Raw genomic sequence first — 17,466 nt, 5'->3', positions numbered from 1 at the left:
AAGCACAGCCAATGGGGAAGCCAGATTCAGTTAACAGCCGTGTTACTAATGTACCGTATATGCCGGCGTATTAGGCGACCCGGCGTATAAGACGACCCCCGTCTTTATAGCCGGGCCGCATTCCTAGAACGTCGTCTTATACGCCGGAAACTACCAGTATTTCCGGCGTATAAGACGACTCGGCGTATAAGACGACCCCCGTCTTTGGCGCCGATTTCAGCGCTCGCGGAAGTCGTCTTATACGCCGGCATTTACGGTACTAACTGCAGTAATTCACTAAGACAGATTCACTTAACAACTGTGACAAGAAAAAAAAAATCGCAGAATGGGTCAAAACTCGTTTAACAACTCTCTCACTTAGCACCAGAAATTTTAGGGTCAATTGTGATCGTAACTTGAGGACTACCTGTGCCTGCAATGTTCTGGGTTCCTCATTTCAGTTTCATTCTGACCGTAAAAAGGAAAAAAAAGTTGTTTCTTGACATTGTCTTTTTTATTCCTAGATTAAATCTTGATTTCCCAAATAATGTTCAAGAACCAGGGATGGGTCAGGAGAAACCCTTCTCCAGGATGAACACAATATGATTCACGCTACTTCCCGGGATAAGGAAGTTAGTGGGACGAGCCCTGCACAACCCTCCTATATCTCCATATATGAATACTTCCAACATTTCCAAAAAAAGGCTATATTTAAAAAAAAATGTGTTTTAATGTCCAAATCATTAGTACCTTCTGCTGGCATGCAAGAAGTCACATCCTAAAGGCTAAAATCTCCCCGCCATTCCATGGGGTATTACTCTCAAGTAAGAATGTGGGACTTTTTTTCTGAGCGCAAACGTGTTTTGCAATTCTGCAGATTCAAATTCAGCCTATGTGCCTTCCATTAGTCAGTCTCTAGTAATTGATGGATACAGCCAAGCCAAAGACTTCCAACCAAGTTACTCAAAGACTCAAAAGAAATTAGGGATGGGTGAGGGAGATAACAGCATCACAAGGTTATTTGTTTATCTAGATTTTCATTCCAATGCTATCCCAAGGACTGGGGGGGGAGAGGGAGGGAGGGGGTAAAGCAACAATACTGCCTTATATCTCCACCATGAAGGAATCCTTTGTTGTTCCAAGATAAGGAGGATCCTTAATTTGTGATAGAGAAAACAAGGGCTTAACTTGAGCATTGGTTTAACAAGTCGAACAACAACTATATGTTTGTGAACAAGGCAGCTAGGCCCTGGGACAATTTTCTTCTGGGCTAGACCAGGATAGGCAGCCTGACCCAGAGGTCAGAGAGATTCTATGCAGCAATGACTTCATTGCCATTGTTTTATGGATCGTTTTATAGCCTTATAAACTGGCCCTCGCTTCGGCGCAGCACTGCAGAAGCCACTAGCTGATACCCCAAAGGCCAATCTTGGGGGGGGGGGGGTTGTCCCAAACTGAAGAGACTCCTCTTGCTCACGGCAGAATTTTATCCTCTTAATTACCCGGCAACTCCGTCATTCTCCTCCAGTCTGCAAGATGCCTTCTAGTAAGAATGAATGGGTGAGTTCAGACGCCAGAGAATGAATCCAAAGGACCCTGCCAAACGGGTGGCCAACCCATAATACCTTCTTGGAAGGTTCCTTCACATGTCCCCAAGCATTTACAAATGTGTGTGCCTGGCGTCCACAAGGGAAACACAATTCACTCATTCATACATTACAGGATTCTTGCAGAAAAACACCAGTTGAACACTTGTTTGGCCACAGCAAACATGATTGTCAGCTAAAATATGGAATGGGGCCTGGAGTACATTTATAGGTTTGCTTTGGCACGTTCCTCCTGTGTCAGCTTGCTAGCCTAAAAAAGAGAAGTCACATTAATCTTTTTTTTTTTCTGTTTTTGCCCAAACGTTTACAAGAAGGATGCACGCTCAAGCACTGTCAGTAAGAATACATACTGTAGAACAGAACAGATAGTCTTGTATACATCAAAAAATCTGAAAGTGCCTGCAGAAGAACTATGCAAATACTTGAACTCTCACTGGGCAGTTTCCCAGTATACCAAAGAAAAGGATGGATCATTATGTTACATTTTGAGTACAAATATTTAAACCATTCCTAGAAAATCTGCACAAGGCAAAATATCAGGGCGAATCTTCAAACAGAAGATTCCTCTATTTAAAGGATAGCAAAACCCTGAAATACTGTATTCATTGAAAATGGAGGAGACAAGCAATGAAATCTGTACTCAAAAGCAGATGCTTACTCTTTCCAAACAGAACTCTGTGTTTCTCTCCTAAGGTTATTGGTTTGTCTGCTTTAAACAATCTCTCTCTCCCTCCCATCTGAATCTGAGAAGAGCCTTAAGGAAAGAAGGGAATTGCAAGACTAGAATTCCAGGAGGCACAGCGAGATCAGAGCAGAATCCAGATTCTTGGCAGAGTTCCTGCTTTTTCTTACAGACCCCCATGAAACCCTCTGGGCTAAACTCCCTTTCTGCTAAAAAAGACTTAAATAATAGGTGTCCCCATTGTTCTAACTGACTAGAAGCTGGAAAACGACAGATAAGCTCCTAAAATAAGTAACACGATTTCAACTAAGGGGCAATCATTAAGCTAAAGAATAAGGATCTTGTGCTGACTTTTTTACATTATTGAATTGCGCTTGGAAGTAAGACAGGCTTGAACCTCTTTTGTGTTTGGACAGGAGGCCACAGGGAAATCCCTGGGCTATAGGCTAGACTGGTAAGTCATAAAGCATCCCAGAAGAAGGCAGTAGCAAAGAACTTCCATATTCTTGCTACTAAAACTACACAGATGCAAGAATGAATTCACTAGACTTTATTAATTGTAAAATAGCATTCTATGTTTTAATGGGGTGTAGGGATTATAATGGGGCAATTTCTTGATCTAACAAGAGAAGCATGTAGACATACACAAAGTTTTCTCATTCCAAATTAACCCCCCCCCCTTTTTTTTTTTTAGGTTTTCTTCCCTTCTGCAGGGCTACTAGCAGCTTCCATTTATTGTAGAAAACAAAAAACAAGGTTAAAGAATAATTTAAGTGACATGGCGCAAGGAAGAAGTAGACTACTCTGTGGCTAGTATCTCTGGAGTTTCTTCGAAGAAAAGAATACAAGTGCAACTGCAATATAACAAAAGGATACTGAAAGAAAACTGAAAGCATACTCATTTTAAAAATTTCCTATTAAAATCCAAAGGTCTGAGATCAGGAAATATATAAACCAAAGACCGAAACATCCAAATGAAATATTTTATATATCAGTGTTAATCTTCAGAGTTCCACCTAATATGCGAATTGAGCTCGTACAATTCTTGAAAAATATTTGCTCTTTTGGTTTTCCCCAAACTACTTTGAGGGTTATCACAGAGTTTTACAACTATTAGTATTCAGAGGATTTACAGCACAACTCTATTCACACTGTTTCTTATGAAAGTGCTGCTGTGTAAATGCAGCCTATGGATTTCAGAGAAGTACACAAAGGATTGCAGTCCCAGGATCCAAGCCTAGAACCACCTATGAGTCCTTCTAAAGCAGTGTTTCTCAACCTTGACAATTTTAAGGCATGTGGACTTCAACTCCCAGAATTCCACAGCCAGCACTGCTGGCTGTGGAATTCTGGGAGTTGAAGTTCCCATGCCTTAAAATTGTCAAGGTTGAGAAACACTGTTCTAAAGTCTTTCGATCTTCTCATGTGGAGACATTTTAGGAATGCATTCTTAACCAAGGATTTCGCATTCACCTCGCTTTCGATCGATCACATACACTTTCTCGAAACAAATCAATTGCAGCATATGCGGGAACACCTTACAAAATGTTTGAAATCTAATCCAGTACAAATTTACATTTAATTTTAATAAATACTCCAGGACACGTCACCGTGTGCTAGATCATGTCATAATACTTTTGACGGGCGTTGGCCTAGCAGAAGGGCTTTAGAGAAGCTCCTCTTCTTTCCAAAGCTGTGCTAAGGGACTTACTCAAGAAATGCTGCTCCTAAGAGAATTTAGAGTAGAAAATTCAATGATAATTGGACATAAGTGCCCCCAAAGGATGACATTTCCTCTCTTCCTCCACTGAGCTCACACATCTACTTCATGTTAGGGTTAAGCGACAAAACTAAGAAAAATGTAATGGGAAATGTCGTTTTTCCTATTCATAAAATGGAAAGTCTGGAGAACAGGAATGGAAATTGAGTTTGCTACACAATGAGATGCATCCTTGTGTAAGCCACAGAGGAGGATCCCTCTTATAATAAAGAGCAACACATACAAAATTGTTTTATTTGTTTCTCATGGCAAACGGATTTTCCTTTAGTCAGATTTACTACATGATGAAAAATATTTAGGTCTGAAAATAAGGTATGTTTGCCCCCATGGAAAAATGTGTCTATTAAATAATTAGGGTTTGGGAAATTATATAGAATGAATATGAATGCGCGCACACACACACACACACACACAAATATAAAGCATATTTCTTGTTCTGGTTTTTTATTATTTAAATAATCATAGTTACTGTTTATGGGCTACCTAGGGCAATTAATAAGCTAATACGGGATATAAAAAGATAAATAAAATATTAATACATATGTTTTTAATATATTAACTGTATCCCTCTAGAACAGGAAAAAAGCTAACAAAGTAACCTTAAAAGTAAAGTAAAATCACATTTTACCTACTAAAGTTTGTTTGTTTTTACTGAAAAAAGAGTGACATTGACTTTAGTCTGAACACTTATTCTAGCAGTAAGTCTCAAGCAATGGGACTAGAGTTTCTTTCTGAGGACTGTAGCACAGAAGTCAGATCCTATGCCTGTTAAATTTAAATTAGATCTTAAATTTCCTAGAAGAGCAGAATTCATTCCCAAATAAACCGACATAGGACTGCACCATGCATACTTCTTTAGAGAAATAGCTGATCTAACAATCATTAAGAGTATTTCTAAGAAAATAGAACAAGGCCCAAATGGACACCAGAAATTCTTAATGCATTCACTTACAAATGGATCAGGTCTCACAGAATACACTTGGATTTTTAATTTGCTGGAATGTATAGTCACAGTTGTAGATAATTAAGTAATACTGAATAAAATCCATTTGAAATTTTGTGCATGAAAAATTTTACAATAGAAATACCAATAATTCTGCTTCTTCGTAGAAATCATTTTGAAAAATATAGTACTGGTGCAAAACACCAAAACTGAAGCCTTTAGAAAAATAAATGGTATTAAAATTGTTCATATTTACTTGACCTTTAGGTCTGTGATGTGTTTCTATTACCGAAATGTTAAATTCCAACCTATGGATTAAAAGTTAGCATCATGGTCCTAACTGAACGATCACTTCAAAATGTTCAGAGTTCAATGACATTTCTCCCAAATGTGTACATTTAGAACTACATGAATGATTTGTTCATCCAGAAGATATACACATATATAATGAAAGCAGAGTTGCTTCTTGATCTCTGCCTTAAATGAGATCTTGGTTGACATCTTTGGCCCATAAAAGATAAAATATTCCCATCTCCCAGCTGGCTTTCAAAGTTTTTGTACACCAATTATGTTTTTATTTATACTTGTATTGCCAGTTCATATAAATGTCCTTTTAAACCTGTGTTGAATTAGTCCCCCTTTTAATGATAGTTTTAATTGATATTTACCAATATGTATGATTGTGGTAAATAAATGTTTTAGTAGATGGAGATAGATTTTTATTTTATTAATGAAATGGGGTTTAGACTGCAGATGGAATATGCCCATATCAATAGGCAGATGGATTGTCATTGTTGTATAGTCTGAACGAAGTGTACAAAGACACAGCTCTAAAAAAAGAGCTGTGCTTTTCATTCCCTGTAAAGAAATTTTAAAATGGAAAGTTGTCAGACTGTTTGAAAATCCATCACCAGAAGGATTTATATAGCAGTGAATATACTATAATGTGGTTAAGTCTTATGGGGATATAGGACAATTATACCATAAAGCTCACATTATTTATGGAAATAATCGTTAATATGTTTATTTATAACTCCCCCCCAGGTATTAACATTTGGATAAACTTTTAAAAGCCAGCGTTGTACACACAATTATTTAGAAATAATTTCTACTAAAATGCGTTATATTTCTGAATATGTGTACACTTAAATTATATAGCCATTATTTTCCTTCTTTAACAAGAATTCTGCTTATAAAGTATTTTTACTTAAAGGCTTTCTACAGTGTGACATGTACGTAAAATCAAATAACTTCTATTATTCAGAATACAGTATATTTGGTAATTTTCCCCCAGAACTCCATCATTTATATAAATGAAACAATCACAGCTATTAGGAATACTGACCATCTATTTTCAAAAGCTGCCTCCTTGTTTAATAAGATTTTTTTAAAGCATTCCTACAAACAATATGATAATCACTAATACTCATACTATTTCCAGTTATGATTATCATTTTTTCCTTAGAAAGAAACTGCATTAAAAAAAAAAAGCTAAAGAACATAAAGAGAAAAAAAAGGCCCCGAACCAGACATGATTACAATGACTTGCAAATTTGGCAGACATAAAAATACATTTCACGTGAACATGGGAAAGGATGGAAAACTTCAAGCACGTTCAAAAAAGTAATTCGCCAATAATGTTCATTTGGTTGCATTAGATATATTTCCAATAGGTCTGAATTCTATTTAAATTTTAAAATCAATATTTTGATCCGTACTTATTCATCTATTTGTTTTTAAAAAATGTCAGTACGTTCTTTATGTTTGAAATAGGTATGAAGGCCTATCGCAACTGAACAACTCAGAGAAAAATTAATTTCTACTACGGTAGGAACCCGGGACTGTTCGCCAGGAAAAGTTAAGCACGTGCTTCCTCTAAAAGGGACGCGACCTTCCAGGGCTCCATTTGGACTGGGTCGAGGGATCGATATTGCCTGGTGCTTCATGTCGTAGGGGAAAATCTCAATCGCAGTGGGTGTATGTCGCGGGTGAGGAAGGAGAACAGCCTTCCCTAAAGCTCATATTCCCAGACGGGAGGAATTATTTCACCGACCCCAGACCTTTGTGACCCTTTTCCGCACCCTGACAATAGAAACGCCTTTTCGGCGGCTGCCTCGCCAGCCTCGGTCCTCTCCCCTCAGGGTAGCGCCCAGTCGCACCGCAAAGTTAAGAGCCGAGAACTGGGACTTTGTAGGCCAGTTGAAGGCAGAAACTTCTCATCTCGCCCGCAAAGACCCAGCCCCAAACTCCCAGCTGCTCGTCCGGAGAAAGCCTTGCCGGGGCTTCAAAAGAAACCGTTGCTTCTTGCAATGATGGGGGGGGGGGAGAGAGACATACCCGTACGATCGGGGAGCTACAGATCCTTAATAACGTCGTTCCATTTTAGCCCCGTTTTGGTTCGCTGGCGGATTTAAAAGCCAAGTGTACCTTAACTGCCAACTAGCTTCTGCCCTTTTGGAAATGCGCCTTGAAAAAGAAAAAGGAAAGAATTATGCTGACCCGAGTAGGTTTCCAACGGGGAAGGGAGGGGAGGATCTGTAGGAACGTGTGGAAAAGCAGCTTCGGGTCTGCCCGGGGAACCTGCGCACGCCACCCCACCGCTTGCAAAACAGCCGCCCTGCCCATCACGACAATCGAACGGCTCCCCAGGAAACGATGTCCCCGCGGAGAGGTCGATCGAACGCGCCCGAGATTGATCCCCCTCCTCCCCCCAAAAAAGCCTGGGGATTTAAAGGCCCCACGATTCACGGCAGCCCGCGAGCACGATGAAACTGACAAGAGCCGAACCATTGCAAAGGAGCTCCGAGGACACGCGTGCGTACTCGGCCGGTCGGTCCTTCCCTTCCCTACTTACCTTCTGTCAGGGGTGACAGCCAGCAACCCCTGCGCGTTCCTGTGGCTTTAACTTGCTTGTCCTCCCTCGTCCTAGCCAGGTCTTGAGTTACACTGGACGGCATAAAACGAGGAGGTACGGCAGGCACGGGGGAGAGGGGGGCAGACTCCCACCCCTCGGGAAAACTAGAGCGGGCTCGTGGAAAAGACTCGCCGGCCACATTTTTCAGTGCTAGGAAAAGGGAGCGGCGGCGGGGGGCGATCGGTCGGAGCCCCGGAGAGTCAGTCAGTAACGGAAGGGCGGAATTCCAATCGCGGGAGAAGGTAGGGAGGCACACACCCCCCGGCCGAAAAGAGGCGCCTGGATCCGCGTGGAGCTGAGATTCTACCACCCGCAATGCTACGGCGAGAGTCCCACGCCGCTGTCCCCGAGCGCGTGTGTCTAAGTGGGCAAGCAAAGTAGCCCTCGAAAGTTTCCGCCGCGCAAAAAAGAGCCCCCACGTGTTAGGCGATAGATCCAGAAGCGCGGGCTGGGCTGGGCTGGGCTGAGCAAGAGGAGTAGTGGCGACGGCGACGACACCAGCAGCAGCAGCAGCCGCCGCCCAGGAAGAAGAAGCGCGCCCCTACCCGGTTCCCTCCGCTCTTCTCCTTCTCCGGGCTGTTTAAGGAAGCACCCTCGTCCCCACCCACTAAAGTTAGACCGCTCCGATGGTGCAATTTCGCTTGGCAGATTTACAGGGTTAGCGCCACCATCCAAAATAATGGACTGCCTTCCCTGCCCGCCCCCCCCCCCAAAAAAATATCCCAGCTCGGAAAGGAACGGCTCGAGCCGCTCGCAAGGCCTCCGCTTTGGAATTTCGGCCCGATCTTGACACGGCCGTTGGGTTTCCCGACGGTGTCTCCCCACCCCACGTCCCGCCGCCCATATTCCGCCCCTCTCCCTCCGCAACCAGCTGAGCATTCAGATCAGGGCTTTTTTTCTTTCTTCCTACCTTGCAGGCGCAAGCAAGGAGAAAGACGGCCCCCTAGTGGTTACAGCTGATTTCCATAAAGAGCCAGACGATTGAATGTCTCCCCCGCCCCCCTCCCCGCCCCTTCGGTCTTCTCCCCGCAGCAAAACCGAGCAACGCGGCGGGCGCCGTTTATGCTCAGTGCTGTTAAGAGAAGCCAGCGCGGCGGCGACGACCAAGTTTACCGTCGGGTCTCCGCCGGGCGCGCTGGTCTGGCGATTGCCCCGATGGTGCCGCTGTTCCTTCCGCACCTTGCAAGGGAGCCTCGCGGTTGCCTTCTGCTGAGTCAGACCCGCGGTGCTTCGAACTCGGGGACCGTGACAGGTAGCGAATTTCCAGCAGCTTCGCGGTTTTTCCAGGAGAGGTCAGAGCCAAGAATGACTTGGATTAGAAGGCAAACTCCAAAGACGCAGTAGTCGGCCTCGCACGAGTTCGCCCGCTCGTTCTCTTGTCAGCACAAGCAAAACGCAGGGCATGAGCAATGTGGGTTTTTTCCCCTCAGCTAAATGAGCTAGACAACAGCTCCCATAATCCACCCTGTGAGGCCCAGCCAAGTAATGCCGCCGGCTCTCTGGCCTTCAGCTTTTTTAGGGCCAACTCTACAGCCTTACCTTATGGGTGCCTTGGATCAGATCTCCTGATCGGCTGAGTACAACATAGGGACAGAAGCCAGTTTGGCAACTACTCCTTTAGTAAGGAGGCCAGTTGGTTAAATAGGTTTATTCCCTAGTAAAACCCGATAAAATAATGTAGTGGTTCAGCTATTGGAATAAGACGGGAAAGCTTAGTTCACTCTCAGCTATAGAAGCTTACTTTGCCCTTCCTCACAGGGTGGTGGTTGTGGGGAAACATGGGAGAGTGCTTTCGAGACTGATTTAAACGGCCGGAGGACTATAAATATGAATAGTAAGAACAACAACAGTAATAGTAATAACAGTAGTGAGTTGTGTTGCAGTTTCTAACAGCTTGTTTTCACCTGGAAAATTGGTGGTTCTTAAGAAGTCACTGATTCCTACTCCCATTGGCCCTGCGGGAGACTGAGGATGGTTGCTGATAAATTCTACAATAAATATGGTACAGATAGTCCTTGACTTATGACCACAATTGTGACCAGAATTTCTGTTGTTAAACAAGGTGGCTGTTAAGTGAGTTGTGCCTGATTTTATAAAGTTTTTTTTTGTAGTTGTTAAGTGAATCATTGTAGTTATTAAGTAAATCATGTGGTCATTAAGCTTCCCTCACCGACTTTGCTTTGTTGGAAGCCAGCTGGGAAGGTATCAGATGTTGTTCACATGACTTCAGAATGCTGTAACCATCATAAATACATTGTCAATTGTCTGCCTGAATTTTGATCATGTAACCTTGGGGATGATGCAATAGTCATAAGTGCAAAAACTAGTTGTCATTTTTTTCAGTGCTGTTGTAACTTCGAACAATTGCTAAACAAATGGTTGTAAGTTGAGGACTACTTGTATTTGAAGGCCCTTGGTCTGTCCTTTATGCTCATGTAACTAGAATTATTGGTTACGGTACATTCAAACTATATTCTGCATTATAAGACATCTAAAGTAAATTACCTGTAACCAGCTAAAGGCATCTAAATTTCTATACATTTGCTCCAGGAAATTTGCTAGATGTACAACTTGATTTCCTTCTACTTTGCTGCATTACTGTTTTTCTCTCTTCACTTTTTAGCCCATAACATTTTGACCATTTTATTGCTAGGTATATTGTTAGCCTTTTCTCATTGCTGCTGATTGAGTATTTTAAGTGCTGAGTTTACTGTATATTGTTGTACATTTTTCCACATCCCCCTTAGATAGGACATACCTTCAGCTAGATTAAACATAAAATCAGTTGCTGCTTGAATCAGGAATCAAGGAATGCCTATGCTTATGAATATGTGTGCCCCAATTGCAGTGGGGCTGCCTAACCTAACAAAAAGGGATAGGGATGTTGCACATTTTGTTTCCAGAGATTTCTCATAGGTAACCAGAGCAGTAGCTATATGAAACAGATATTGCAGAGGAGTTATGTAAGAATCCAGTATCAAACTTGATTCTACTCTTTGACCATAGCTTCTCCCTTGTAAAAATATATATGGATGAGAGCCTTTTGAGTCTAGTGGTTTAAGACAGTAGTCTAGAAACCAGGAGACTGTTTCACCTTAGGCATGAAAGCCAGCTAAGTGACTTTAGGCCAGTCACTCTCTTCTAGCCCATGACCTCAGGCTCTGATGACAAGACGGTCAGTCAATTCCTTTCGCAACCAATAGATCAACGCTAGATCAACCCTGAACTCATGGGAAAATGCTAGGAAGGAAAACAATAAGAATGAACATAGCATAACTAAGATGTAATTTGTCACCAATTAAAGGTAATGTGTCTGTTTAGATGTCCTTGATTCCTGGTGATTAAGGAGTTGCATCTACGTAGTTTTCTTGGTAACAGTACAGAAGTGGTATGCCATTACATTTTTCCAGAACATCTTTTTACTTCCCAGTTGAGGCTAAAGCCCTGAGATTTGTGGTGGTTTCCTCTCATAAATGCTATCCAATCCCTACTGAGCTTTTCTACCACTTGCTGTAGACATCAATCAACATCACTGCCATAATTACCACTGTATTCAATTAAGTTTTACACTGAAATATTATTAGCTATGTCTCATGCTTTTCATGGGCATTTAATCTCGTGTCTCTAATTGGTTTCTCTGTATCCAAGGTATGATTAGGCAAAGGAGAGCAAAACTTCATGCATCTGAGACAGCAAACTGGAAAACCTACAAGACAAGACGCCTGCCTTTAAGATAACCTTAGTTATTTTGCTGTTTTGATCCAAGTGATTAATGTTTTAAGATTGGCTTTTTTATTGTGCATAAATGTCACTTAATGGGTTGGACTCTAACCAAGGATGGCTGACAGAAGTATCCTGAATGTACAGCATAAAGTAAATCTGTAAGCCAAGACTCATTGGTATCAGATGGCTTTTAAAATGATGAGATTAGCGGTCCCCCTCTTGGCATCCTGCAAATGCATTGGAACAACTGTTTTTAACTTTCTAGCCAGAATGTTGATTGGAAATTAAAGAGCTACAATCTCAGTGTATCTGAAGAACCAAGACATCTATGCACTCCAAAAATCAACAAGTATCAACAAGATGTCACTATGTCACTTGATCTTTCTATCTAAGCTTACCATACTGATCCTTCTCTTAATATGAGCAGGTTTGAGAAATGCTGCTTGATCTTTAGTGGTCAACTTGCAAGGGCCATCCCTTGTAGCTCTAGTACTGAAGACTCCTAGCCCTCAAGTACTCAACTTCTTAAATACTGAACATGCAACCATTTTAAACTCCGTCTAATTTTCATTAAAACATGCCTAAAAGCATCCACCTGCAAACATGTAGATTTGGGAGATATGATCATACATACTTGCATTACAGCCCTGACTGATGACTGGAGAACTAGATAAGCAGGTTTTCCAGACTCAGTGTGAGGATCAGTGTAAAGATCAGTACAGAAACTGCATGGGAAAATAGGGGTGGAGCACGTTTACACACCCACATCCCCCAACCCTGTTGCACCCATTATACCTGCATATGTTTGAGTCATACCAGTTAATCTCTTTCTGGCAATGTTCTTGCCCAGTCCTGACATTCAGAGATCCAGTTGCAACCCTGTATATATATTTTTTTCAATGGAAAGTCAGGAGTAAAAATGAAATGCAACTAAATGGAAATCAGTCTGTCACTCTGAACATGGATAATCAACTTGCAAGAAAGCTTATCCCCTGCACTTGTTCCAAGGGCAAGTCATGTACAAACTAAAACACAGGTGCTTCTGAGCAAGTTTTCCAGGCGGAAGGGGCAGGTTCAATTTCTGGCATTCTGCAGCTAGAAAAATTGAATTGCTGGAGGGAAGTTTTCTGCTTGAGAACTGGCTTGTTTTTATTGATCACCCTAGACGATCCAAGCTAAAAAGATAGACAACCTGAGTTAAAGAAAATCCTCTGTCCTTCGAGAACAGATGGATTATCTACATCAACATCATACCTTTTCATCCAAAATAGGATGTCAGCCGCATAACTACGCTGAGTACTGATCATATATTATTTCACAACATGTGGACACCTTAACAAAATTGCTCAGATGCATGCTTTTTTTCCTGCCTGGCTGTCTTAACCATGAAAAGAAAATCATCCCATTTAAGCTTTACATGAAGCTGAGTCTTGCCATTAATTGTGGGAGTTTGATCTGTGATATCTCGATAATATGCATGTATACATGATCACTGAAGCTGCTGTTATTGTGCCTGTTATATGGGAGAGGCTGACAGTGATTGAAGGGGTTTTTTATTGAGTTTTTTTTCATACATATTTCAAAGTTATGTGAGAGACTTTCTTTTATGTATATTTAAATGCCTGAGGTCCTTGGAATCTGATAAGTGAAATTGTTTAGAAATAGGGTGTGGTGCAGGAACAGGGCTTAAGCAGAAGCCATTTGAAGAAAGTAAAACGGGGAGGAAATGTTACTTGCTCAATTAGCATGTGTTTGATGTTTAAACAAACCCAGTTCTTAAAAGAAGAGTCCCAAGCTCAGGATCTGATGTGGAGAGCCAAAGTTATAAACATTTGAATGTAAGGAACATGTAAACAAGTACATCAGGTTTCCCAACCTTGGTAACTTTTAAGATATGTGCACTTCAACTTCCAGAATTCCTTAGACAGCATGGCACCTTGGAATTCTGGGAGCTGAAGTCCACATATTTTAAAGTTGTCAAGGTTGGGAAATCTGATGCATATGAAATGAACTGAAGGACTGCTTTTAACCTCTGAAGGACTAGGTATCCAGTCTGCTAATCCCCAAAGACTGTGAGATCCTTTTAAAAGTCAATCATACTGTATTTTAATATTAATATGGTAAAGACAGTAGCCGTGAATTTTAACATACACAATGGATAGAAAGATAGAGGACATTGCTCTGGCTGGAGCCTTCTGTTACATATCTTCCTTTCATCCCCACAGGACCTGTACTAGAGATTTCCAAATGCCAGGTGGTGGCCCAGACTCAGGATTAAGCTAAGTATATAGATATGCAGATATGTGGAACTTCTCCAAGCATCTGGAAGCTAATCCGTTGGGACTATGTGAATATTCCTCTCCGGCTTCTTGGCTTGTATGTCAGTGCATGTGTACTAGAACGAGGCAAGTGTAGAGGAGGAGGAGGTGATAGAAGAGATAGAAAGGATTAATTGCAACATTCAATTCAGATGTAATCACATGCCCAGCAGGTTGTGGCACATCCCTACTGTCACGTTTCTAAAAATAAATGTAAAAGATACTATTCAGACTAGTTTGGCAATCAGAAGGCTATGTAAGAATGGTTTTGTTTAAGACCGAAGGACCTGGAACAATGCATTAACCTGCTACTGAAAATAACAGGGGAAATAGACCTAAATTCCAGGACATGATGTGACATACATCTCCACCTTTGATTTGTTATGTGTGAAGGAAGATAACACTGAAGGGTTTATCCTTGCCTCTGGGTTCCCAAAATAAACCAAGAGCTGATAAGGATATATGCTTGTTCACTTGGGGACTTCTGGGATAGATTTTAGGGCTGTGCATATTTTCAAAATGATTGAGAAGAGGTGCTTTAAAATGTAGGGTTTTACAAGCACAGCAGCTCTTTAAAATAGCCATGTCTTCTGAAAGTCTGAAAAAAGACTTGGGGCCCTTATGTACTTCAATCTGTATCCTTTCTCTATAAACTAATACGTGCAGACTAATTCTGCTTAATCAAATATGCTTCATTCCTTCAAGATACTTTCAGAAAGCCAGAATTCATATAAACAGGGTGGGTTGTTAAGCTCTGCAGTGTGGTTGACCCTCTTTGTCCAATCTTAAAAAAACAAGAGGCTAGGATTGTAGGATGGTTGTAACCAAGTAGGCTTCATTGTGAGACCACTCTGTGGAAGTCACTTTCAAGAGAACACCTCCCTCCCCTGAACCTTCCATTGTAGCTTATTTTTAGTGACAGCAAAAGATGACCTTTAACTTGATGTTCAAGCTGCACAAACCTGTTGTGCTGTTCTGTTGCAACTGGACAATCAGTTCTTTGGAGTTGGGGTATTGTGTTGTTATTAGACATGTTTTCAACTCATTTTATACAAAGCCTTTTTTAAAAAGTGTGTTTCAGCCAGGGCTAGTCTTGAGGCCCAAAGTGTAGTGCATCATCACCAATGGGTACCCAAATAGGCAAGCTGCAAATGATGTGAGAAGAAGCATCTGGATTGATAAGAGGTATGCAGAGTCCCATTTGTGCTAATTACAGCATCAGGTGTATTTAAGGAATTGAGGGCCCTAATGCAACACTAGGTTCAGTAACCCCTCCATATGCACACATGTCTAGATCAGTGGTTCTCAACCTTTTTAATGCCGTGACCCCCCAACCGGTCGTAAGTCGAGGACTACCCAACTGCTCGTAAGTCGAGGACTACCCAACCGGTCATAAGTCGAGGACTACCCAACCGATTGTAAGTCGAGGACTTTCCCTGCCCGGGAGCACCGCACATGCATGGTGCCGCCCCCTGCGCCGGCCGAGGCGTAGCTGGCAAGGGGCAGCAACGGCACAGGGTGACCACCAGCTGGCCCAGCCCAAGGGAGGTAAGGCACCCACCGGGCCCCACGTGCGTCAGCAACCCTCCCTGTGCCCACCAGCCTCCCACCCCTGGCCCTCTTTTACTTACATTTTCAGTAGTTGCTCAGCAGGGAGGGGTGAAAACTTCCAGACAGCTCGCCTTCGCTGCAGACAATTTGCAGCACCGTTTGCAGAATGGGACTTTTGGCGGGCGACAGCCTGGACAATTCCTATTGGCTTTTGAAAGCCAATAGAATTAGACTCTATTCAAGAGAGTCTATTCTATTGGCTTTCAAAAGCCAATAGAATAAAAGGGAGTAGCACAGCTAAGGAAAAAGGGGAAAAAATGGCGCACTGCATTGTTTGGGACCCCCGTGAAATGGTCGTTCGACCCCAAATGGGGTCGTGACCCACAGGTTGAGAACCGCTGCTCTAGATGAACATTGCAGGTAGATCCTTGCAAACTGAGGTAAATCTAGTGTTTTCCAAATGGAATATCAACAGAATCTGAATTTAAAAAAATAAAGATTTAATCCAGAATAGACATATTGGATACAAAACCTAAACTATACTTTTCGGAATATTCAAATTCTTTAGAAGGAGAGATATCTTTTCACTGGAGAAAGAAATGCAATTTTTCATATTTTTCTATATTTCCTATTTTCAGCAAAATGCAGCTTTTATAGAACTGCTATAGGCAGTGCCAGTTTCAGTGACAAAAAAGAAAACAGTGATTAAAAATCAATCACCCGTGAGAGTCCTCTTACTTCTCCAAGTAATAGCTTGCTGCCCATTGATTCCTACTGTCTTTCCTGTCCTTCAGCTAGTTGCCTATCAATGGCAAAAGAGAGCCTGTCTTTGAAACTGACAGTTCCTCAGCCAACTCAATAATACCATTGTCAAAGTGAGGGACTTTGTCAAAACTTTTGGAAAGCCCTAATACTCATTCCGATGGGTTCAGTTCTAGCCATATGCCTGATCCCATTCTCCCCTGCTGCTTTTCAGACATGGCAGGCAGGAAATAGGATGGGAAGAAACAACTGACTAGGTTGGGATGACTGATTGGCATCTGGGTATCCGGCCTGGAAAGAGGAGTCCAATTGGCAGTGGGATAGCGGTGGGGGCTGAGGCTGGTTGTCCTGAATTGCAAAGTAGAATTTGGTCAATTGGGCAGCCTCCTTTCTTTTATCCAAATTGATTTTCACCTCTGAACTAGTTCTAAGATTTAAAATCCAAAGTAGGTAGACGGTGTTTTATGAAGGGTAGTATTCCCCTAGGACATGGGTGTCAAACTCACTGCATCACATGACATGTCACGTGACATATCGTGACTTTTTTTGTATTGCCGGAACTGGGGTGGGTGCAGCCTCCGTATGATGCAAGTGGCCTGCGGGCCGGCAGTTTGACACCCCTGCCCTAGGACATATCTGTTGGGCTCCCAGTTGTGGAGTTGTAGCAAGCAGGGGTAGGGCTGTAGTCCAATAGATAAGATTCGCTATCTTCCTAAAACAGAGCAGAGCAAGCTCTTCTCCCTCATTCTACGGTAGATGTTTGATTCCCTGTGATGATGTCAAAGGCATCTTAGGCAAGGCCCAATCTGGAACTAACAGTTTCCCCTCTCAAATGAGAAAGTTGTATCTGGAGGAGGAGGAGGAGGGAGAACTACCCCAATGGACTAGAGTTGACCTCCCCTTGTTTTTAACACCACCAGAGACCAAAGAGCAACAGAAGTACACAATCACATGATGTGCCCTCTTGTGAAACTTTCATTGCAGGTTATGGCTATTAATGGCAAATTGCTTGTAGGGATCACCTTGTAGCTTCAGATGTAATTACAATTGGCACATTGACCAAATGCTTTTGAAATATTACAACAGGATTAACAACTTGCATATATAAATAATATGCACAGACAAGAACACCTGTTACTGGGGAAGGCCATTATCCTATAATAATCCCAACATCCTGGAAAGCAACAAAACACGAAGAGGTTATTCA

At 42.1% G+C, this 17,466-nt stretch overlaps 2 long non-coding RNA genes across 2 annotated transcripts in view; both read right to left on the bottom strand.

The window, feature by feature from the left end:
- LOC120308092 overlaps nt 1-8,593 on the bottom strand; it is a 55,159-nt gene extending 46,566 nt beyond the window's left edge. Inside the window, exon 1 of the long non-coding RNA XR_005556743.1 lies at nt 7,846-8,593. This is a non-coding gene — a long non-coding RNA (uncharacterized LOC120308092). The remainder of the gene's footprint in view (nt 1-7,845) is intronic.
- Nucleotides 8,594-13,709: 5,116 nt separating this feature from the next.
- On the bottom strand, nt 13,710-15,637 carry LOC120308090. The gene is made up of 2 exons (XR_005556741.1): nt 15,578-15,637; nt 13,710-15,091 (listed from the first exon to the last, which is right to left on the bottom strand). It is a non-coding gene; the product is annotated as an uncharacterized LOC120308090 (long non-coding RNA).
- Nucleotides 15,638-17,466: the final 1,829 nt, after the last annotated feature.

Source organism: Crotalus tigris, unplaced genomic scaffold, assembly GCF_016545835.1.
Source record: "Crotalus tigris isolate CLP2741 ecotype Arizona unplaced genomic scaffold, ASM1654583v1 scf7180000017865.1625608, whole genome shotgun sequence".
In the NCBI taxonomy this organism is placed as follows: domain Eukaryota; kingdom Metazoa; phylum Chordata; class Lepidosauria; order Squamata; family Viperidae; genus Crotalus; species Crotalus tigris.
This window is presented reverse-complemented; position numbering and strand designations above follow the sequence as displayed.